The following is a 24,563-nucleotide window of genomic DNA, read 5'->3' as shown; positions in this document are numbered from 1 at the left end:
AAAATGGAAGTGTCATTGATTCTTTACAGGACTGACTAGGTGTGTGAGTAACTCCATGGATGAGTGGCAGACTGTGAGTGTCTGTATAGGTGTATGAGTGCATATGATAGTGTTGTAAAGATGAGTGATTGTATGTATGAATGATTGTATGGGTGAATGAGTGAAGGTGTGTGTAGACGTAGCAATCAGTGAGTGCGTATGTAGTAACTAGTATTGGTGTGTCAATGGTTTCAAAAATTATACTCTCTTTTTAACACTGGGTGAAACAGAGGTTATATTAAAATGTGAGGAGATGCATTGTATTGTCACATGAATGATATCATCAGTGATGTGGTCATTGATGTCAAATGAGATGTCATCAGTGATGTCATCAGTGATGTCATTTGAGATGTCATCAGTGATGTCATCAGTGATGTCACTGACCATGTCATGAATGATGTAATATGTGACATGATCAGCAGTGGATTGCGGGTGCGCAATATATAGTTAGAACAACTAACTATATATGGAATTTCAATGGTTTTGTGTGAGTAAAATAAGGTTTTTTAAATGCTAATTCCTAACTATATATGGTCTATAACCTATGGTTTTTTCAATGAATTTTCAAGGTTTTGTAAATGCTAATTCCTAACTATATATGGTCTATAACCTATGGTTTTTTCAGTGAATTTCAATGGTTTTTTAATAGCAAATATCATAAACTGTCGAATGTCAAGTACGTGGTAAGTAAAAACATTTTCGTGTTTATGCACACTGATCTGCTTTGAATGCTGCCCCCCACCCCTCATTTCTATTAGGAGTACTCTCTCTTTGCAGATAGTGAAGGGTAGTTAACGCAGCCCTTTGCCCCCTTTGTAATCCGTCGTGCCTGCTTCTCTCTCCATTTGATTGATTGTTCTCTTTGGTTCATTCTCTATTTACAAACAAGCACAGAGTCGCAATACTCTGTTTAGTCTTTGCAGATAGCGAAAAATCGTGTAAAAAAACAAAAGGAATCGAGCAAAATCAGTAGGCCACTAATGGGATCTCTTTTTGACCTCGCTAAAATAGAAACATTAGGAACAACCTGTTGAAAATAGCAATGCGTATGTACATAAGCGGCGTTCATTTGTGTTCACAGTACCCCTTGTTGATTGTTTGAATCGAGCATTGAATTGTTCGAAGTTGGTTCTCTTAAGGATCTTCTCTGCCTGCAAACGAGGAAGAATAGGAATATTCTCTCTCCCTTTGCAGATAGTGAAGGGTAGGTAACGCAAGCCTTTAACACGTCGTACCTATTTCATTCCTCATTGATTGATTGATTGTCCGAACATTGACTGTTTGGGAATTAGTTCTTTTTGGAGGTATTCCCTGTTTGCAAATAAACGTAGGAAAATCTTTGCAAGTAGTGAAAGGGTACGTAATGCGGACCTTTCTCCCCCGTTGTAATCTGTCATGCCTATCTACTCCCCACTGATTGATGCACCTGTTTCACCCGGACCATTTACTAGAGATACGTCATCTGGCCCGACCAGAGAGCACCCCTAGTGAAAAGGACATATGCAATAATAACGAAGTGATCACTGTATCCTGTTAACAGAAACTTTAGCATGAAACAACCTGGAAAGAAAAGAATAGGAAAACGAAAATCAGTAGGCCACTGATGAACATGAACTTTTATTAAACAACGAACAAAGAAACGATAAAATAACGTAATGATAAAACCTATTAATGTCCTAGAAACAAGAAAACGTTAAAATATGCCAGTGGTGAGAGACCAGAAAAACAGTAAGAGAAGCCAAATCACCCCTCGCTGTCCCACCGCCTGCCACGCCAAAAAAATAGATAGACTAGGGAAAATGCAAGTCAGTAGAACATCCGCCCCCACTCTGGAAACTTCCAAGGTGGGGCAGGGTTGCGGCTACGCCCAGCCGGGAGCAGCCCATATAAGTCGGGTCCTGCTGCCACGCCTCGGCCAGGAGATCCTAACGTAGGGTGTAGCCGGAGGAGAGGCCGAGGCCAGCGGGACCCGGCCAGGGGATTGCCTTTACAACGCTGAACAGTTGCAGGGGGGGGGAATGTCTCCTCGACCCTCCCCTCTCTCTCCCAGTCCGGCCGCGGTGGCCCTTGACAGTTTCAGGTAGTCCCGCCACATGCTCTTCCGGTCCGGCCACCAACGGTCGGGGGGCCGAGGCCGACGGGATCCGGCTGCAGCCGATAAACCAAGAAACCCGTTCATGGGGCCAGAGCCAGGGGCGTCCGGCCGACATCTACCGGAAGCCCGGCCCGAAGACGGACGGGACACTTCTTCTTTCATGAATAATGGCTGCGACAACACTGGGGGGGATGTCTTGCACATGCCTCCGACCCCCCCCCCCCCCTCGTCCTCATCGCCTGGTCCGGCCATAACAAATCTCAAGCGAGACGCCGTGGGGTGCACTGGGAGGGAGAGACGGTGCGAACAGGCCTCTCCCGCCTCCCCAGATGGAGGCTTCCCAGCTGCACCCTCAGCGCTCCAGGCGCCCGGAAAAGGGTTCTTCCACTGTGGCCATGCTGCAACGTCTCGCCCGGCAGGGTGGAGCCCGTCCGCTCATTTGACCCCGCGATCGCCAGTAGCTACCGAACTCTCAAAATGGCGGTCGACCTGGCAAGAGCGGGCCCAGCATAAAGAAATGGCCCGGTCACTGGTTGACTCCACCACCGTAGTCCTCCACGACCTTGAAGATTCTAGAGGAGCCGCGGGAGTCTCCGACCCCCGATGGGGAATGACTGCCATGATCGCCCGTGGAGTGACGAAACTGTATCCGCGGGACGTCGGCGCTCCCATTCTGGCGCCAGCCTCACTTTGAATTACTAGAATCCTGCAGACCTCAGTTCCGGTGAAAGCACAGTGTGACTTGGTAGGAAAAATTGTTGCACCCCCTCCCCTTTTTGACTGATAGTTCAAACCACCGATCCTTTCCTTTGCCCTTTTAACGGAACTTTGGACTGCCTCCCCCTCTTTTACATTTTCTAGAGAAAACAAAACATTAACCACTACATTAGCATAGCAGTTGACACCAGAACTGTTTTCAAATTTAAAACCAACAACATCTTCAACAGAATCCTTTTTGTTTCTGCTGTGACCCTGCTACAGCACAGGCATTGTCCCCAGCAGTAATTCTGCAATGCCGGTAAGAATAGCTGTGGTGCCTACTGGACTCACTCACCCCCGCGGCGCCCCACGCCGTTATTTGCTGGGCGGCAACTTACTAGACATCACCTTTGTGCCATCTAGATTTCAGCGCGTTCTGCTGCCTTGGAACTATTCGCACAACAGACCGCTACTGACAAGAATATTTCATTATTGGTGCTGTCAATTTCAATAAATCTATTGGATAATTCAAAAGAAATTGCCACGGTCTCTTCGTTCTTTAAATGTTTTTACTGTTTTTGTTTTGTTGTATATATTTATATGTTATTAAAGTTTTATATTCCTACTACTTTGTTGGAGTGATATATATTTTTAATGTGACACATAATTGTAAAAACTTTGATGTACAAAGAGTCATTCCTGGAATCTTCCGCTTCAGGCTCGGTCCCCTCCCCAATCACAATACAGGATGGTTTTCAGATAGTAGGAACACGTGTGGTGTGACGGATCTCATGGGGTGTGGGCCTTGATCTACTATACCTCCTTTGAAGAGGGGTGATTCTTTACAGCTGGGGCCATAAACTACATCTGCAGGGCTAGCTGATAGCCTGGACAATCGGACACAGAGGAAGAGGAGTGTCAGAGGGTGCGGTAGTGAATAGGGCGAAAGGGAGGTGTCGGGCGGGCACAGAATGTGATTCTCAGGGAAGAGCAGCGCAGATGGGGGGAGGTTTATTGCCCATGCATAAGACAGAGAGCGGGGGTGACCAGTGCCTGGGGAAGATGCTTGCGAGGGTGAGGAGCCATGCTACGAATCGACAGCGTGCAGAGAGTGGGTCTGGTCAAGACATCTAAAATGGCTGCCGTGCACGACAAAAGTGTGGCATTTCAAAAAAGGCAAGATGGCGCAGACAATGTTTTTCAACACTTCCTCATTTCCTTCGAATCGAACGTTAACAGACGTTGGGGCATATTACCAAAGTTAAGCGATATTTATCGCTAACGATGCTTACCAACAAATTTTTTACCGCTAAGCATCGTCAGAAATTATCGAAGATAAACCTTGCTATTATCAAGGTTTATCGCAAATGCGATAATAAACGGCCGCAATGCATGAATATCGCTAAAAACTCAGCGATATTCATGCATTACCGAGCTAATGCTCTTAGCCATGTTATCCACCTCCCATTGGATAACATGGCTAAGAACTGCTCAGGGCAGGTGTTACTTTTTGGAGATATTCGCGCTTAGCGCGAATATCTCCAAAAGTTGGTAATAGGAGATAGATATCTTGCATGTTGTAATGCAAGTTATTGTGGTATATGGAACTCATACCATAATCTCTCAGGAAAGCAGAAACTGATCCTTTTGGGACCGCCTAAAAAGGCCTAGGGGGTAAGGAGTACTCTACTTTGCCCCCTTTTCACGTTCCGAACTATTTTATTTTACTCTCTTCTGTAATTACACAAAATAACAGCGATAAGATGCATCGGAGACACACAGTGAGAGAAAGGAGGCCGGAGATAAAGAAGAGATGTCAAATACACATTGGAGATAATATAGTGGCAGAAGGGAAGTAAATATGAGTAAACTTACCATGTAACATAAAAATGTTGCACTCTATACTATAAGTCTCATTTTATACTACAATCACTTCGCTACAACCTCATAAATTAAAAATAAAAATGAATAATGTCTCAAACAATTTTTGATTTCTAAATATAAATTTATTCTTCAGAATTTTCTAAATTTGAAAGAACTAGTAACATGTCCTCATCAGCAATGTCGTCATGAAAAGTCTGCAATGATGATTCTTGTAACTCTATGGTCTCCAAACATTCGATAAATTCGCCATCAAGAGATTGATCAAAAAAATCATTCAAGTCATCTCCTCCTTGTGACAATATTTCATTATTGGTGCTGTCAATTTCAATCAATGTAGTGGAATCATTCAAGTCATCTCCTCGTGACAATATTTGATTATTGGTGCTCTCAATTTCAATCAATGTAGTGGAATCATTCAAGTCATCTCCTCCTTGTGACAATATTTCATTATTGGTGCTGTCCATTTCAATCAATCTAATGGAATCATACAAGTCATCTCCTCCTTGTGACAATATTTCATTATTGGTGCTCTCAATTTCAATCAATGTAGTGGAATCATTCAAGTCATCTCCTTGTGACAATATTTCATTATTGGTGCTGTCCATTTCAATCAATCTAATGGAATCATACAAGTCATCTCCTCCTTGTGACAATATTTCATTATTGGTGCTCTCAATTTCAATCAATGTAGTGGACAATTCAAAAGAAATTGCCACGGTCTCTTCATTGTGAGCCATTTTATTTTGAAATTGCTTGCTGTAAATTGCAGAAAAAAATAATCACTTTCATTTATCGTTTTTAGTAATACATAATATAAAACTAACTTTATCAAGTATTTAGTATAACAGAAGGACTGCAAATAAATAACAGAAAACATTTTTCAAATTATCTTCAAGTGTACAACATAGTTCCCCTTACAAATTAACAACTCACCTTTTTAAAAGTAGGAGAAGTGTTAGTACTGTGTAAATCAAACACCAGAAATTCACCACCAAAAATTCCTCACAAATGTACCTCAGACAGTAGTATCACAAAATGGCTGTGGTTTCCTCTCATTTGACATATATACATAACCAATTAACTTTCATCACACACAAATACAAAACCAAACTAACATTTTAATTGGTTCTAAATTTCAACACTTTCAAATGTGTTTTCCCCATGCAATTTTCCATAGGACATTTACATACGTCTACAGCCTGAATGGCTGAACGAAATTACACCAAACTTGGCAAAATGGTACATCAAAACTAAGAGGTCAGGAAGGATCTACTATGCCCCCTTATGGTCATTTCCCCCTTTGCTTTGGCCTCCTCTTGTCTCTCAATCCTACCGAGAGACAAGATGGCGGCCGCTACGGACTGTTTGGAATGTTGACAGACGCCGGAGAACCAATCAGCTTTGCAAAGCTCCGTAACGCGAAAAGTACGCGAAGCGGAGCGCTGTTACAGATATATATCTTTTTTTGAACGTTAATTTCTCAAAATCCACTGGAGCACATATATTGAGACCTAGCAAAGGCACATCGGGCTACCAGTCCCTAATATTTTGCCAAGTTTCGTGCAAATCCATTCAGCCGTTCGATTATTATTATTATTTATTTTTTTTTGCCCCGCGGGGCCCTTTTAAAACCTTCACATCAAACGTAGGGGGTCAGCGAGGATCTACTATTCCCCCTTATGGTCATTTGCCCCTTCGCTTTGGCCTCCTCTTGTCTCTCGATCCTACCGAGAGACAAGATGGCGGCCGCTACGGACTGTTTGGAATGTTGACAGACGCCGGAGAACCAATCAGCTTCGCTTCACAAAGCTCCGTTGCGCGAAAAGTACGCGTCCTGGAGCGCTGCCCGGTCCGCTGTTACAGATATATATCTTTTTTTAAACGTTAATTTCTCAAAATCCACTGTAGCACATATATTGAGACCTACAAAAGGCACATCGGGCTACCAGTCCCTACAATTTTGCCAAGTTTCGTGCAAATCCATTCAGCCGTTCGGGCTAAAAGTGAGGCCAACCGCCCTATGGAAAACTCAATGTTAAAAACACGTTTTGGGACCCCCCTTTTTTCTCGGCCCCCCCTTGACGAACCCCCCCCCAAATTTTGAAGGGCTGCTCAGAAACAAAATGTGCCATTTTCCTGAAAATTTCAGCCAATTCCGTCCACAAACGCCAAAGTTATCAGACATAGAATTTTCAAAAATCCCATAGAGAAAAAATCCTAACTATATATACCTACTGGCCAGTAGGTAATATATATATATATATATATATATATATATATATATATATATATATATATATATATATATATATATATATATATATATATATATATATATATATATATACATATTACCTACTGGCGGTCGCCAGTAGGTATATATAGTTAGGATTTTTTCTCTATGGGATTTTTGAAAATTCTATGTCGAATAACTTTGGCGTTTGAGGACGGAATTGGCTGAAATTTTCAGGAAAATGGAACATTTTGTTTCTGAGCAGCCCCCGAAAATTTGGGGGGGGTTCGTCAAGGGGGGGCCGAGAAAAAAGGGGGGTTCCAAAACGCGTTTTTGCCATGTTAATTTCCATAGGGCGGTTGGCCTCACTTTTAGCCCGAACGGCTGAATGGATTTGCACGAAACTTGGCAAAATTGTAGGGACTGTTAGCCCGATGTGCCTTTGCTAGGTCTCAATATATGTGCTCCAGTGGATTTTGAGAAATTAACGTTCAAAAAAATATATATCTGTAAGCGCGCTCCGGGTAGCACTCCGGTTCGCGTACTTGACGCGTAACGGAACTTCGCGAAGCGAAGCTGATTGGCTTCTCGGTGTCTGTCAACATTCTAAACAGTCCGGAGCGGCCGCCATCTTGTCTCTCGGTAGGATCGAGAGACTAGAGGAGGCCAAAACAAAGGGGGAAATGACCATAAGGGGCATAGTAGATCCTCCCTGACCCCCTAGGTTTGATGTGGAGGCTTTAAAAGGGCCCGCGGGGCAAAAAAAATAAAATATTTTTTTGTTTGTTTTTTTGGGGGAGCGCCCGGTACGCGCACCGGGAAGCGGTCTGGGGAGCGTACTATAAGGAAAAAAGAATGATAGACTATGATATTTTGAAATATTGTATGTTTATTGATTGTTCTTTTTGTTGTTTTTTTTTGTTTTTTTATTTATTTATTTTGGTTGTACTTCATGAATTAGATATAAAAATGAATAATGTCTCAAACAATTTTTAATTATTAAATAAAAATTTATTGGTCAGAATTTTCATAGTTCAATAAAACTTCCAGCATTACATCATCTGGAATCTCCTCAAACATGCATGTTTCTATGTCTTGTAAGCATTCAATAAATTGTTCATCCAAAGACTGATCCATAAAATCTTCATCTAAAAATTCTTCATTTAAAATCTCCTCAGATGTAATGTCGAAGGAAACATTGATATTTTCGTGCTCCCCTTCCATTTTTTTGATGTAAATTGCATAAAAAATAACTATATCAGAAGAGTTAGGGCACTGTTGGGTTTAAGTTCAGACAGGTAGTTTGGATTTTTTAACAGTGAATTTATCTTTGGGCAGTGTATGGTATCAGACTGGAAGTAGAAATATAAAAAAGTGTATGTGATGAAGCCTAAGTAAATTCATAATTATACAAGACAAGCCTAAATCCATCCATAACTATAACAGAGAAGTCTATCTAAATCTATAACTATTACAGAGGGATAGTATAAAACTATTAGAAAAAGTTTTCCAAATTAACTTAAAGTGCACAATATACTTCAGTTTTCAAAATAACAACTTACCTTTCAAAAAGCAGTTTAAGTTCTCAGTGAAAATTTTCTTGAAATCTACTTCAGGAGGTGGTAGTCAAAATGGCTGTGTTTCTCTCTCTTTCTTTATATATATTCAGGTACATAACCAATCAAATGTCAGGTTTAAAAGTAGAAAATGAAAGTAACATTTTAATTGGTTGTCAATTCCAACACTTCAGATGTGTTTTGTGAAGTAATTTACCTCAGGGTATTTAGAGAGGTCTACAGGCTAAATGGCTAAATGGAATTTCAATCAAATTTGTGAAAATGGTAGGGATTGGTATGTAGTATGAGCTAATCTATATTTGGTGAAAGTGTCTCCAGTCGTTTTTCTGCAAATTACTTTCCCACCTTTTTTTAAATGAGCGCTTCCCGGTGAGCGCCCCGGTACGCGAACCGGCAGCGTTACGGGAGTCCTCCATTTTGTATTACGGTAGAATTGAGATACAAGATGGAGGTCAAAAAATGTTCAGAATGGGTAGAAGGGGGCACGGTAGACGTATCCTGACCCCCTAGGTTTTCTGAGGGTGGCTGAGGAGGTCCATATGTGCGAAAACAAAAGTTTTTTTAAAAAATTTCGCGCGGTTAGCGTCTGGTGCGCGTACCGGGTAGCGCTCCAGGAAGCGTAAATTGTGAAAATTAGTAAAAAAAAATTTACATTTAAAATTTGTTTATGGTGATCATAGTTAGGATAGCTCTGAGAAGAGCTTTTGGGTTTATGGTAGATTTAGGTACTTATAAGTAGGTACCAATGCACAGTCTTAAATTCAGAATGAAAATTCTGTTCCCCTCATCTGAGAAGTGAACTCCATCTCCTCTGTAGATATCTTGCATGTAGTAACGCAAGTTATTGTTGTACATGGAGCCCATTCCATGGTCTCTCATGTAAGCTGAAACAGACTTATTTACATGCTTCCTCGATTTCTCAATTTGTGGACAAAATTGGTTCGACCACCTCCATTTCTGTCTTTGGCATATATTTGAATATACCAAGGCAGTTTGAGGAAAAAGTGCCATCAATTGGTCAAAGGTGTCCTTTAAAAGCATTTACAGACCTACCCCAGTCAAAGTGCCCAAGTCATTACCTCCACAGTGCACAATTAACAGGTCAGGTTTTGGCAAATGCAAAAAGGTTTTCACCAATGGTATCAATTGGTGACATTGTAATCCTCTGTGGCCAATCCACTTAATTTCCACATTTTGTAAATTGAGGTTAGGTAAATTTCTGTTATCAGCATACCTTTGAGCCCAGTAGATGTAACTATGTCCAACAATCCAGACAGAAAACATGGTGAGAGAAGGTTCTGCTGCAGTCAGATGAAGTGTGGCAATGAAATGGCAGTTGAAAAAATAAGAGTTTAAAATGAATTAAACTGTGGAGTTTCTGTGTTAATGAAGCAGTAGCAGTGATTGGTAGATTTTGATTGCTGAAAACAGAAAGTTAGGGTGCATGGATGAGTTATTTGAAAGATGTAATTTGAATGGTCAAGAAAAAATCATTTAATGAAAGATTGCACTGGATATGCAGGTGTACTGAGAGTTCAGAGTTCAAATGAAACATTTTTGTGTGAACTTGCAAACATCAGAGGTCTTTCAGGAGGTGGTTGCTATGCAAAAAAGGCAGAAAGGGCAGAGGGGGAAGGGTGTTGATTTGAAAAAAGTGAGGGAAGAGTTTTGATTGGGTGACATGAGAGATATGTGTGATGAATTACAGCATTTCTGTGCTTTTTATGGCTGCAGCCTCTGGAGTGCATACCTTTTGCTCTGCTAAAGACAAATTTGTGTGTGTCTGAGACTGTTTTGAAACTCATAAAGTATTTGCTAAGGTGAGAAAAGATTCATTTAATTTAGATAAAGAATAGTATGCTTTAGGGAGAAAATTATGAGGAAAGTTGTGTATTTAAAATATTGCTTTGTGTCAAGTGTTTTACAAATAGATTTTGTTTCTTTGAGTTACATAGCCATGTTAAAAGTGACGCAAAAATAGTGCAAGGGTCTTACAAAAATGCTTTCATGTGTCTTAGGGCATTTTAACTCACTTCCCCATGAATGTAGGAATATAATTGCTTTACAAGATGTTTTTAAAAACGTTTTTTGAAATCAATTAGGTTTCTTGATATGTACTGCTAGAGTTTCATAGGTTGCTTGGGGCATATTTACAAGGCTTTTGAGTTCCTTTGATGTAATTTTTCCCATTTTATTTTAAGACATTTCCTTGTGGTGCAAGGTCCTTGTAAACACGTTCCCATGTGTGCTTGGCAAATTTAGATTTTGATTCTTTGAGTTACATAGCCATGTTAAAAGTAACGCAAAAATGATGCAAGGGCCTTAAAAAAACGATTTCATGTGTCTTAGGGCATTTTAACTCACTTCCCCATGAATGTAGGAATATAATTGCTTTACAAGATGTGTTTAAAAACGTTTTTTGAAATCAATTAGGTTTCTTGATATGTACTGCTAGAGTTTCATAGGTTGCTTGGGGCATATTTATAAGGCCTTTGAGTCTCTCTGATGTTATTTTTCCCATTTTAATTTAAGACCTTTCCCCGTGGTGCAAGGTCCTTGTAAATACGCCCCCATCTGTGCTTCGCAAATTTAGATTTTGATTCTTCGAGTTACATAGCCATGTTAAAAGTGACGCAAAAATGGTGCAAGGGCCTTAAAAAAACACTTTCATGTGTCTTAGGGCATTTTAAGTCATTTCCCCTTGAATGTAGGTATATAATTGATTGAAATGATGTGTTTAAAAACGTTTTTTGAAATCAATTAGGTTTCTTGATATGTAGTGCTGGAGTTTCACAGGTTGCTTGGGGCATATTTATAAGGCCTTTGAGTGTCTCTGATGTTATTTTTCCCATTTCAATTTAAGACCTTTCCCCGTGGTGCAAGGGCTTTGTAAATACGCCCCCATCTGTGCTTCGCAAATTTAGATTTTGATTCTTTGAGTTACATAGCCATGTTAAAAGTGACCAAAAAATGGTGCAAGGGCCTTAAAAAAACACTTTCATGTGTCTTAGGGCATTTTAAGTCATTTCCCCTTGAATGTAGGTATATAATTGATTTAAATGATGTGTTAAAAACGTTTTTTGAAATCAATTAGGTTTCTTGATATGTAGTGCTAGAGTTTCATAGGTTGCTTGGGGTATATTTAAAAAGCATTTGAGTCCCTTTGATGTTATTTTTCCCATTTTAATTTAAGACATTTCCCCGTGGTGGAAGGTCCTTGTAAAAACACCCCCATGTGTGCTTGGCAAAATTAGATTTTGATTCTTTGAGTTATAATAGCCATGTTCCACACAGTGCTCACCTTCTGCGTAGTCTTTGATATCCTAGACTCCATCTGCACAATGAGATACCTAAGCAAAGGAAACACAGGTGATGTGATTGTGAAATGAGGAAAAGAAATTCCAAATTTTTCAATTACATCACCTGTGTTTCCTAACTTTACGAATGACATTGTGCAGATGAGGTTTAGGCCTGTACACAGACACAGAAGAGGTCTGGCCTTTGTTCAAGAGTGAAGTGGACATGACTTGCTTCAATGGTAGGCCTGCACATGTATTATCTCCTCTGTACTCTTCAACAAGCTTAAATTTCATCTGCAACCCTGAGTAGGCCTCACCTCAAACAAACCTCTGAATAGGCCACACCTTATCGTCATCCTGAATCAATCATTTAAAATGTTAGGGACAGATTTATGATAGCCGTGTGCCTCTTTTGCGCCACTGTGCGTCACTTTTGTGACGCAGCGGCGGTGCAAAAGATTTGCTATGTGGCGACATATTGACAACTTGATGCATCTAGGCAGATGTGTCATGCTGTAAAGTCCTGTGCCACATGAAACCGATGCAGCAGTGATGCAAAAGATGCACCATGTTGCAAGGCAGGCCTCACTTCATCTCCAACAAGATACCGTCAGTTTAAACTGTAAACATTTAGGACTGAGTAAGGGGCATGGAGAAGCTGAATCTTCTGTAAATGTCAAAATTGTTGTATACAGTGCTCAACTTCTGTGTACTCTTTGATATGCTAGACTCCATCAGCACAATGAGATAACTAAGCAAAGGAAACACAGGTGATGTGATTGTGAAATGAGGAAAAGAAATTCCACATTTTTCAATTACATCACCTGTGTTTCCTAACTTTACGAATCACATTGTGCAGATGAGGTTTAGGCCTGTTCACGGACACGGAAGAGGTCTGACCTTTGTTCAAGAGTGCAGTGGACATGACTCACTTCATTGGTAGGCCTGCACATGTATTATCTCCTCTGTATTCTTCAACAAGCCTAAATTTCATCTGCAACCCTGAGTAGGCCTCACCTCAAACAAACCTCTGGATAGGCCACACCTTATCGTCATCCTGAATCAATCATTTAAAATGTTAGGGACAGATTTATGATAGCTGTGTGCCTCTTTTGCGCCGCTGTGAGTCACTTTTGTGACGTAGCGGCGGCGCAAAAGATGCGCTATGTTGCGACATATTTACAACTTGATGCATCTAGGCAGATGTGTAATGCTGTAAAGTCCTGTGCCACATGAAACCTGCGTCAGGTTTCATATAGGCGTTTTGTTGCAGGGTGGGCATTCATTTGCATGAAAGCCCTGTAAAACTAACAGTGAAATTTAGAAGATTTCACTGAGTCAGCTTTATAGCATTGCTGAATCAAATCCTTACGCCTGTTTGAAACAGGCATAAGGAGTGATGCACAATGCAATGTGTGGCTTGCTCCTGTGCATTGCAGTAGACATGTCGCACTTACGACGTGATTCCTGCAATGTGCTGCTTTTGCGGCACAGATGCGTGACGCATCTGTGCTGTTTTTACTCAATGGTGCTCCACATTGTAAATGCGGCACACCATGGGTGGCAGAGCAGCGGTGCACATTAACTGGTGCATCCCTGGGGATGCGCCAGTTAACATAAATCTGCCCCTTTACATTTAAGTATGAGCAGGGGACACAGAGTCGGTGAGGCTCATCCAAGGTTAAGAAGAGATGAGTCCTGTTCACTGAAAACTTGGACATAGGCCTCACCTCCTCAGCATCACTGGACATGGCTAAATAATAGCTGCAAAATGTTACTCTTGTTAAACAATTTTACTATTATAGTCTCTGAGATTTGTCTCTTACTCTGCAACATCCCATTGTTGTTCTCTTTCTTTAAAGATAACGATAACATCAACCATGAGTGATAATGAGCAATCAGTTGATCTCGATCTTATCATTGAACTTGTCATTGAAACGTCAGTGGAAGTAGATCCCTTGGATGATTTAAATCCTGAGGATGATGAAGAACATGATGAGGATGCCGATTTGTCAGACTTGTATGACATAGGGTGGGAAGCTGACCTGCTTGAGCCTATGGAACTATAAACATTTATTTTTAAAATTTACTGGAAATGAAAAGTAAAAATGTAAACCGTTTCATTTAAAATTAAACACAACTTCAAAAACAGGTTATGTGTAGTGTCTTTAATAAAATAGTCAAATATGCTCATAAAATTAGATCAGATTCACATATAAAACAGCACAGGTAAAATGTAGAAGCATTCTATTTCTTTGCTACTATTTGTGAATACTAAATTTGCCAATGCACTAAAAATTATTCTATGTAAAAATGACAAGTAGTGTGTTACATTTTTGACGACTGTTATTGATTTACTGTTTGGTAATAGTGGTTAATAACACTTTTTATTATATTTTACCACAGATTCAACTGCAGATCATTTCGAAATTAGAGAATGCCGTCTAAGGATAGAATCCGAAAGGCTACGAAACGTCAAAGACAGCAGCTTAATAAATTGTTGCAGCAGTCCTCTACAATAAAAACTCGTCAAGTCACCAAGAAAGCTCCGGGTAAGACAACAAAATCATTCATAAGAAACATTTGAAGAAAAAAAAGTAGTACTACAGAAAATGTTTTAGTCCAGAAAAAGAGAAGCAATTTAAACGGAAAGGAAAGGCCAATCAAAAATGTTACTGCTAGAGCAGGAGATAACTCTGTGCATGATAGTAGAAGGAAACCACAGTTTAGGGACATTCGTAGACGAATGTTCCGCAACAGGATAATTGGCAATTTGTTAAAAAATATTAAGAAAGGTGAACAAAAAGTGGTTTTTTATAAGAGAAAAAAAAAGTTGAGAAAGTTATTGATCAGGCATTTGAAATTAAGCGAAAGTTATTTATTTTGATAATCAATAGAATTAGGAAGCTAAACAAGGCAATTTATGATTTCAAAAGAAATAGTAGATGGAAGAGAACAGTTAATCGTAGTAATTTTTGTGAAGTTTTTTCAGGAGAATGGATGCATAGTTCAAGTTGTGAGGCATTTTTTAATGAGGAGAGTTATTTCCAGGATAATGATTTGCTGCATGCAGTTGACACCAGTGGTCGAGCTTATGAGGTGAAAGATGGTTGTCCAGTTGAAAAAGAAAAACTTGTGACAATAGAGGCAGAAGAGGTGTTAGGTAATGAGGTTTTAGGAAGACGTCCTAAGGGACCTGTGTACACCTGGAAGTGTAGTAGTATTTGCAGTGTGCGACAGGATTCCATCAATTTGCTTTGTGATTTTGTACGGACATTTAATAATAAAAGTTTGAAGCAGAAAATGATGTTGTTGCAAGAATTAGATCCTTGCAGAGTGAGAGAAGTGACAGGTTTGCATGGTCATTCACTGGCTTGTCTTTCCAGGAGAGTATGCCAGAGTGTTTTTCATCATTTCAGGATGCTAGCAGTGCATCATAATAAAGTGAGGAAATTAGTTAGAATGTTGTATTATGCTAACAGTCCAGCAATTATGCTTAAACAATTATGCACTGCTCTTTTGCATGGTTCTGAAATAGATGTGAAGAATATTTGTGAAGAAATTGAGTTTTGTTACTTTGGAAATAAAGAGGAGAATGTTGAAATTGACCCAGAAGAAGAGGGTAATGTGGAAGATAGTGTACAGGTTTCCAGTACAGATAATTTTCAGAAGGAAATTGCCACGTTTCAGGTGAAATCAAGTGAGATGCCTAATTTCACTTGTGTGTGTTGTCGACGCACTTATTTTAAGAATCAGACTAAGTTAGTGGATTTATATGCGAAAAGTGAAAGGGAAAATAATTGTGAATGGAAGGATTTCGCAACATACTTGATGGTAGAAAATTGTTTTGATTTGGGATTGGATCAACGTGTGTGTACTTATTGTTGTAACAAATTAAATCAAAACCGGATGCCTGCTAGAGCGGTTCATAATAATCTGGAATTGGTTGAGATTCCTTCTGAATTGAAGGATTTAAATACTTATGAATCTATTTTGATTCAAAGTATCCATCCCTTTCAGGCTATTGTAAGAATGGAGCCAAAGACAGGGAAATTGCCTCCATCAGATTTACAGAGAGGATTAAAGGGAAGAGTTGTTTATTTGCCTCTAGATTTGAAGAAAAACATTAATACAATTGGAGTAGAGAAAGTGGAAGAGGAACCTCTGGTTATCTTAGTTAATGGCGTTCCGACAAAGAGTAAGAAAATATGGCAAGATTTAGTGGATGTTAGGAAAGTCAAAAAGGCAACATTGTGTTTGAAAAAAAGCAATAAGTACTATAGGAATGTATATGTTGCAGAAGAGGAAGTAAGTGAAGAAGAGGATAGTGATTTGTGTGCTGGTCAAATTGAGAGAGTAGAACCCTCTAAAAGTAAAGAAATATATGAACATTATAGTGTTCATCCTTTGCATTCCAAGGAAGTCATGGGGAATGCTATTGAGTTGTTTCAAATGAAACAAGCCAAAGGGAGTCCCATTAGTGTTTGGGAGGAAAGTTTGGAAGCTCGGTGTTTCCCACAGCTATTTCCAACAGGTCAAGGAGGAAGATATGATGAGCGACCTCATCAAATTCCTGCTTCTGAGTACCGGACTTTACGATTGTATGCAGAAGATCCTAGGTTTCGACAATCCATTCCGTATTTGTTTCATCTCCTGTTTGAAAGCGATCTGTCTGGACTGTTATATGCAGTGAACCACATCTTGAAAAGTGGTATACAGATGCAAAACATCTTGGCAAGTGACTTTATGGATAAAGTCAATGTGCAAGACAGTATTTTGGATTCTCACCTGATTAATCTCATGGCGTGTCAGCATGGTACTAATGAGTACTGGTACCGTCGTCATGGTGATTTAAAATGTATGCTGAGGAACTTAGGAACTCCCACATGGTTCCTCACTCTCAGCTGTGCCAAGTATGGCTGGGAAGACTTACTTGAATTTCTACGAGAGGCAAATGGAAACATTGAAAATATCGAATTCAAGACATCCGGAGAACTGTGCTCTTTGGATCCAGTGAATGTATGCAGGTACTTCAATCATAGATTTGAAGCTATGATGTCTTTCATCATGAACAAGAAAAATCCACCTCTTGGAGAGGTGTTGGATTTCTTCTGGAGAAAGGAGTACCAAGCAAGAGGTGCTCCTCATATACATATGCTGCTGTGGATCAAGGATGTACCTAAATTTGGAACAGATCCAGAAGACTTAGTGATGAGTTTCATAGAAAAGTATTCTACATGTGCTGTTCCAAACGCAAAGGAAGACAAAAGCCTAAGAGAACAAGTTTTACGCTTCCAAAGCCATCGTTGTGGAAAGTACTGTCGTCGTAAATTCAGAAACAAGGACAAGTTCTACACCAAATGTCGTTTCGCCTTTCCACGACCGGTGATTTCTAAAGGAAGAGTGAACAGTTTGATGTCTTCGCTTCGACATAATGTGATGAAGAAATCACCTAAAAACACATACAATTTGAAAAGAAACGAAGAGTCCAAGTACATCAACGACTACAACCCAGTGATTTTGTCCATGTGGAATGCTAACATGGATATACAGTTTGTGGCTGATAACTGTATGGCTGTGGCTCGGTATGTGACATCTTACATCACCAAAAAAGAAAAGACAGAATTGAAGGATATGTGGGAGGACATTTCCCATGAAAAGAGCCTCAGCAAGAAGTTGTACAGTTTCAGTCTGAAGATGTTGTCGCATCGAGAAATTGGAGCTTATGAATGCTCTGACCGGTTGTCTTCAGCAAGTCTCTATGCTAAGTCCAGGAGTATCGTTTGGGCGAGTCTTGGTCTTGCTGCAACGCGTAATCGAGTTCTGAAACCTGTGCGGGAAATTGAGTATTTGGCGGAAAAGGAGCCAAACAGTACCGACATTTTGAAGACCAACATGTTGGATACATATTATCCAAATAGAAGCAGTCACCTCGACAATGTTTGTCTGTATGAGGTTCTTCAAAATTACATATTCAAGAGGAACATCAAAGAAGATACTGAGAAAGGAGTGTATGCTGTAATAGGAAGTGAGGGATGTCTGGTCAAGCAAAGAAAATGCCACTTGGTAAACCATCGAAAATTGAGTGGCGAATCTCCTGAAAAAAAAGAGTTTTTCTATTTAGCACTTTTGCAACTTTTCAAGCCTTGGCGTGCAGAAGAGGAACTGCTTGGAGATTTCCTCTGTTACGAAGACTCTTTCAATGCCGCCAAGGAGACCATAGAATGTCCTGTTTTTCTCAAATATCTAGAAATGTTGAATGCGGAAATCGAGCAGGAAGCAACGATTGCAGCCGAGATTGCTAGAGACAGTTCTCAGGACAGTCAGAGTTCTGTTTCATTGAGTCAGGATCCACTAGGAGGACCAGTTATCGAAAATGAAGCTGCCACTGCCATGATTGAAGTGGAAAGAGCCATGGCACATGCTCAGGAGGATGCGGTTAACTTAGAAGACTTGGAAAGACAACTCAATGTTGAGCAGAGGAAAATATATGACGAAGTTACCAACCAAATTGATCATGGATTAAGTCATGAGAAGAAAGAGTGCTCATGTACGTCATTGAAGCCTGTCCGACTGTACGTGAGTGGAGAAGCGGGAACTGGAAAAAGTTTCCTCATTAAAGCAATTTCATGTTATTTGCAGAAAAGGACTGAGTCATCGCTGTCTTGTGTTGTCACCGCTCCAACTGGACTGGCAGCACATAACATTAAAGGTATTACTTTGCATCGTCTACTGATGCTGCCAGTGGAGCATGATAACAAATTACAATACCACAAGTTATCTGGAGATGCTTGTTGTGAAGTTTCAAGAGTCTTGAAGAAAATGAAACTTCTTATCATTGACGAAGTAAGCATGGTTTCCAATGTCATGCTTGCCTTTGTGCATTTGAGAATGCAAGAAGTTCTCAAAACAGAGTATGATGTGTTATTTGGTGGCAAACACATCATTGTTTTCGGTGATCTTCTGCAGCTGACACCAGTGAAAGGACAACCTGTGTTCAAAATGCTCACGCATGAAGATACCAGGAAGTGCCTAGGGAGCATTGGCAACGTTAATATATGGTTAAACTTCAATTATGCTGAACTGCGTGAAAATATGCGTCAGGCGAAGGATGAAGATTACAAGAATATTCTACAAGATGTTAGAATCTGAAAAGTGACCGAGCATGGGAAAGAAGCTTTACATGCACGATTACTGTCAAATTTGTATCCAGAACAAGACGTTGTGCCTGAGAATATTTTTCAGAAAATTACTGAGAAGAAATCTGGAATATGTTTGATGCCAACTCTTGCAGAATGTGCCATCTTCAACAACAAAATGTTGTATTTAGAAAACCAAGAGATTGTGAAACTGGAAGCTATTGACAGAGTAGAGCATATGGGATCAACAATTATTTTGTCTGAGAATTTGAAATCAAAATTGGATTCATTAGAGAAGACTATATCTAAAACTGCAGGTTTTGAAAAGACTCTGAATGTAATTTTAAGAAGGAATTTACATGTTGAAAGAGGTCTGGTAAATGGATCAATGGGTAATGTTGTTGATTTTGTGAAATACAGAAATAGAGATGGAATTGAATTTTTAAAAATTAAATTTGATGGCATTCAGGAAGTACAGCTAATTGGTCATTGCTCTGCTAGGTTTTTGCTTGTAAAAGACTTATATGTTCGCCGTAAGCAGTTTCCTGTTTGCTTGGCATAAGCGGTGACAATCCATAAATCGCAAGGTTTAAGTGTAGACAGTGCATTGGTGAATATTGGCAGTTCTGTGTTCAAGGAGGGTATGGCATATGTGGCATTGTCACGAGTTAGAGCTTTATCGGGATTGTACTTGATTGAGTGTGATGTCACAAACATTTGTGCGGATCTAGATTGTGTTAAGGAATACAATAAGTTAAGAAGAGAGTATGCGCCACATTTGCCTCAATATCCTTTGTTTGAGAAACGTGTGGTAGGCCGGAAACGAAGAAATGTGACCAATAGTAGGGAGGTTGTAGCAAAAAGATGAAAAGTCGATGAACCAGAAATTATAAGCAGAAAAAAAATGGATTCTGTTGAAGATGTTGTTGGTTTTCAATTTGAAAACAGTTCTGGTGTCAACTGCTATGCTAATGTAGTGGTTAATGTTTTGTTTTCTCTAGAAAATATAAAAGAAGAGATTGTGGTCAATTCGGATCAAAGATTTTGCAGTTCGTTGAATTCTGTGTTAGAGAAATGTAGCACTGATAGAACAAAAATAGAAAGTGTGTCTGAAATTCGAAATCTGTTAGACAGATGTTCAGGTCAAACACAATTCTCTCAAAATATTCAGCAAGATTGTCAGGAGTTTTTAATGTATATGCTTGATGTATTGCATGATGAAGGTGTAGATGTAGATCACCTGTTTGGGCTTTCTTATCAATGGCAGCATGACTGCGAGAACTGTAGGGTATCAAGTACTACTAGTGTAGACTCAGAAACATTTATATATTTAACTTTGCCAGACAGTAAATCAGTGTCCTTTAATAAGCTAGTAAAAGCAGCTGATCACAACATGGAGTGTAGCCAATGTAAGTCTGAAATGTTGTCAACATTATTTATACGAACATATGGCCAGTATGTCATTTTAATGTTCCAACGATGTTGGCCTGATGGAACAAAATTGACAACTTTAATTAAAAATGTTGTGGCTTCGCCGTTGTCAATATCAGGAAGGACTTTTGTAACTGCAGCAATTATATATCATGACGGTCCTTCAACAACATCAGGACTTTACACAGCTTATTTAAAGTCTAGAAACGGCTGGTCATTCTGCAATGATTCTGTTTTAACTTTAAAAAAAAATTGCCTTTTGACCTTAAAAATTCTTACCTGGTGTTTTTAAAACCAAAATTTTAGGGAAGGAATCTCTGGATCTGCTCTGAGGAATTTCAAGAGGTTCTAATGGCTCCTACACTATTTGGCCTTGAGGATAAGTGTAGTACAGAGTCAAAAGTTATTTTTGAGTTTTAAATAGTTCCTGGAAAAAAAGAAGGTTTTCTTACAGAAAGTGGTGGGCACGGATTAGTTAAAGGACAACAGAGTATTTCCCAAAGCAAACGGTGTTCTTACCATAACACTTAACGTCATGGAAAAATAACTGCACTTTGAATGAGTTCAGAAAAACTGTTTCTTTTTATAAGCTAATTCAAGCAGCCAATCAAAACATGGAGTAGAGGTAATGTAAGTCTGCAATGCTGTCTAGATTATTTGACCAAACTTTTGGTTATAAAGTCATTTTAAAATTCCAACTGTATAAACCTGATGAAAGTAAGTCTTCAACTTTAATTACAAATGTTGTGGCTACACAGTCGTTGATTTTAGGAAGAACATTAGTAACTGCAGCTATTATATGACATGATGGTCCTTTGACAAGATCCGCTTATTACACAGCTTATTGAAAATGTAAAAAAAGCTGCTGTTTCGGAAATGATTCCCATTTGACTACGATACAATGTTGCCTTTTTACTTAAAAATATTCTTACTTTCTGTTTTCAGAAAAGAGAATTTAGGGTAGGTAACTGGCCTATAATGATTCTAGGGGTTGGTATAATTTTATCTACTGTTTTAAATTGCTTTGTGATTAAAAGTGATGTAGAGAATTAAATAATTGTAGTAGTCATAGAGGTAGTGTAAGTCTGCTTCATAGTAAGCAGTATCAGTGTCATAGGAAATGTGGAACATGAGTGAGCAAGAAGGGTGAGATATTACTAGTACGGGATTGTGAAAGTGATCTTGAACGTTTTCTTTCTGAAAGTTGCGGAAATACAAAATGACGGGATTTGCTTAGAAGAATTCCAAGAGTTATAAATGGCTCTTACACGATTTGGCCTTGTGGAAAAGTGCGGTAGAGAGCGAGAAGTCATTTATTGTATGTAACATATTTGTCAAAACGATGGAGCTTTTCTTCCAGAAAGTGGCGGGCTGAAAATAATAACAGCACAACAGAGTGTAAGCTGTTCATAGGATATCCTTCGACGTCATGGAAAGTAAGTTACTTTTCAGGAGTTCTGATTTCTGATTGGTTATGTTATATGGGTTTTTTAAACACAATCATTTTGATTGTGGTTTTTTCCCCCCGCTGTTATATGATGAATACCTTCAAGTCACTGTTTTTAGTGAAATTTGATAAATTCTGAGAACAGCAAAAATAAACCATTTAACATGTATAATTAATTCTGTACGTTTTGTATTTATGATATACATTTAGAACTGTGTAGTAGGCATGGAGAAGCTGAGGCTTCTGTAAGTGTCAAAGTTGTTGCATACAGTGCTCACATTCTACGTAGTCTTTCATATGATAGACTACATCTGCACAATGAGATACCTAAGCAAAGGAAACACAGGTGATGTGATTGTGGAATGAGCAAAAATAATTGCACGTTTTTCAATTACATTACCTGTGTTTCCTAACATTACACATCACATTGTGTAGATGAGGTTTAGGCCTGTTCCAGGAGACAGAGGAGGTCTGACATTTGTTCAAGAGTGCAGTGGACATGACTCACTTCGTTGGTAGGCCTGCACATGTATTATCTCCTCTGTACTCTTCAACAAGCCTAAATTTCATCTGCAACCCTGAGTAGGACTCACCTGAAACAAATCTGTGGATAGGCCACACCTTATCAGCATCTAGAAACAATCATTTAAAATGTTAAGGGCAGATTTATGATGGCCGTGCGCCTCTTTTGCGCCGCTGTTCCGTCACTTTTGTGACGCAGCAGCAGTGTAAAAGATGCACCATGTTGCAAGATAGGCCTCAGTTCATCTCCAGCAAGATACCGTCAGTTTAAAATGAATATAATTAGGACAGTGTAGGGGGCATGCAGAAGCTGAGGCTTCAGTAAGTGTCAAAGTTGTTGCATGCAGTGCTGCACTTCTGCGTACTCTTTCATATGCTGGACTACATCTGCACAATGAGATACCTAAGCAAAGGAAACACAAGTGATGTGATTGTGAAATGAGCAAAAGAAATTGCACGTTTTTCAATTACATCACCTGTGTTTCCTAACATTACGAATCACATTGTGCAGATCAAGTTTAGGCCTGTCCAGGGAAACAGAGGAGGCGTGGCCTTTGTTCAAGAGTGAAGTGGACATGACTCACTTCATTGGTAGGCATGGACATGTATTATCTCCTCTGTACTCTTCAACAAGCCTAAATTTCATCTGCAACCCTGAGTAGGCCTCACCTCAAACAAACCTCTGGATAGGACACACCTTATTGGCATCCTGAAACAATCATTTAAAATATTAGGGACAGTTTTATGATGGCTGTGCACCTCTTTTGCGCTGCCGTTGCGTCACTTTTGTGAGACTGCAGCAGTGCAAAAGATGCACCATGTTGCAAGATAGGCCTCACTTCATCTGCATCAAGATACTGTTAGTTTAAAATGTATATTTTTAGGACTGTGTAGGGGGCCTGGAGAAGCAGAGGCTTCTGTAAGTGTCAAAGTTGTTGAAAAACTGTTTGTCCTTCAATCTTTTCCCTTGTCTTTTCTAATTTTTAAATACATGTTTTAATATTTTTCAAATGTTTGTTCTCTCTTTCACAGATTGAAAGTATAAAAATAACAAGTGACTAAGTTAACAACAATTATAAGGTAAATGTTTTGTACTCTTTTCGTTACATTTCTATCACATTTAACTTCTATTAGTTCCACTGCTTCATTTCTTTAACCCTCACTTTCCTGCCTTTGCTACTTCCCTCATTCCTTTCTCTATTACTTACTTACTATACTCCTTCAACTCTTTTTCTCAGTCCCTCTCTTCTCATAGTTCCTCACTCTTGTTCACTCACTCCGTCTCTATTACTCTCACTGTCTCTGACTGATCACTCTTTCACTACTTGTTCATTATGCTTTCTCTGTGTAGTTGAAGCACACTAAGGGGCATATTATCAACACAGCCAATAAAATTATCGCTGCTTTTATCGGCAGAAAACTGCTGCAAAAGCGGCTTTAGCGGCAGTTTTCTGCCGCAAAAGCGGCTTTAGCGGCAGATTTCTGCCGATAAAAGCTGCGAAACTTTTATCGCCTATGTTGATAATATGCCCCTATGTTATTTACATTTCTTTGCTGTTTCAATCATTCCTTTTCTGTTACTTCTTCTTTTCTGCATTCTGTTTTTTCTCTCTGTTATTCCAATGTTTTAATCTTAATTTGATCATTCAGTCACATTCTTCAAGAAACTCTTCTTTGTTATTCTTCTACTCTCCTTTTTTTCTTTCACTTCCTTATCTATTTTGTTTTTCACAATTATACCCTCTTCCATCTTTTCTTTGGTAAATAGATCTATTAAACAGTATCTCTGGTTTAGTCCCTATAGCTGTCTTTCTTTTAACATTACTCTCTGTTTACTTCCCTTATACTTACTCTTCTTTTTTTTTTTTTTTGGTTCGCTCCCGGTTCGCGTACCGGCGAGCGAACCGGGAAGCGAAGCAAAAGAAATAGAGGTTGCCAGAGTGCTAAACATTCTAGCAATTTTTTTATAAAGGGGAGGTAGTTCTGAAAAGAACTTTTATTTTTTTATTTTTGTTGTTTTATATTTTTTTTATTATTATTCTGAACATTTTTTTACTTTTTTTGTATTTTTTGAACGGTTTTATATTTTTTTTGTTTTTTTTGGGGGGGGGAACGAAAACGATTCATTGTAAAGGGCTCAACAGGAGCAACAAAAAAAAAAAGATAATTTATTTTCTGAATCGTCCTGAACAAACATG

Source organism: Lissotriton helveticus, chromosome 8 (assembly GCF_964261635.1).
Source record: "Lissotriton helveticus chromosome 8, aLisHel1.1, whole genome shotgun sequence".
Classification (NCBI taxonomy): domain Eukaryota; kingdom Metazoa; phylum Chordata; class Amphibia; order Caudata; family Salamandridae; genus Lissotriton; species Lissotriton helveticus.
This window is presented reverse-complemented; position numbering follows the sequence as displayed.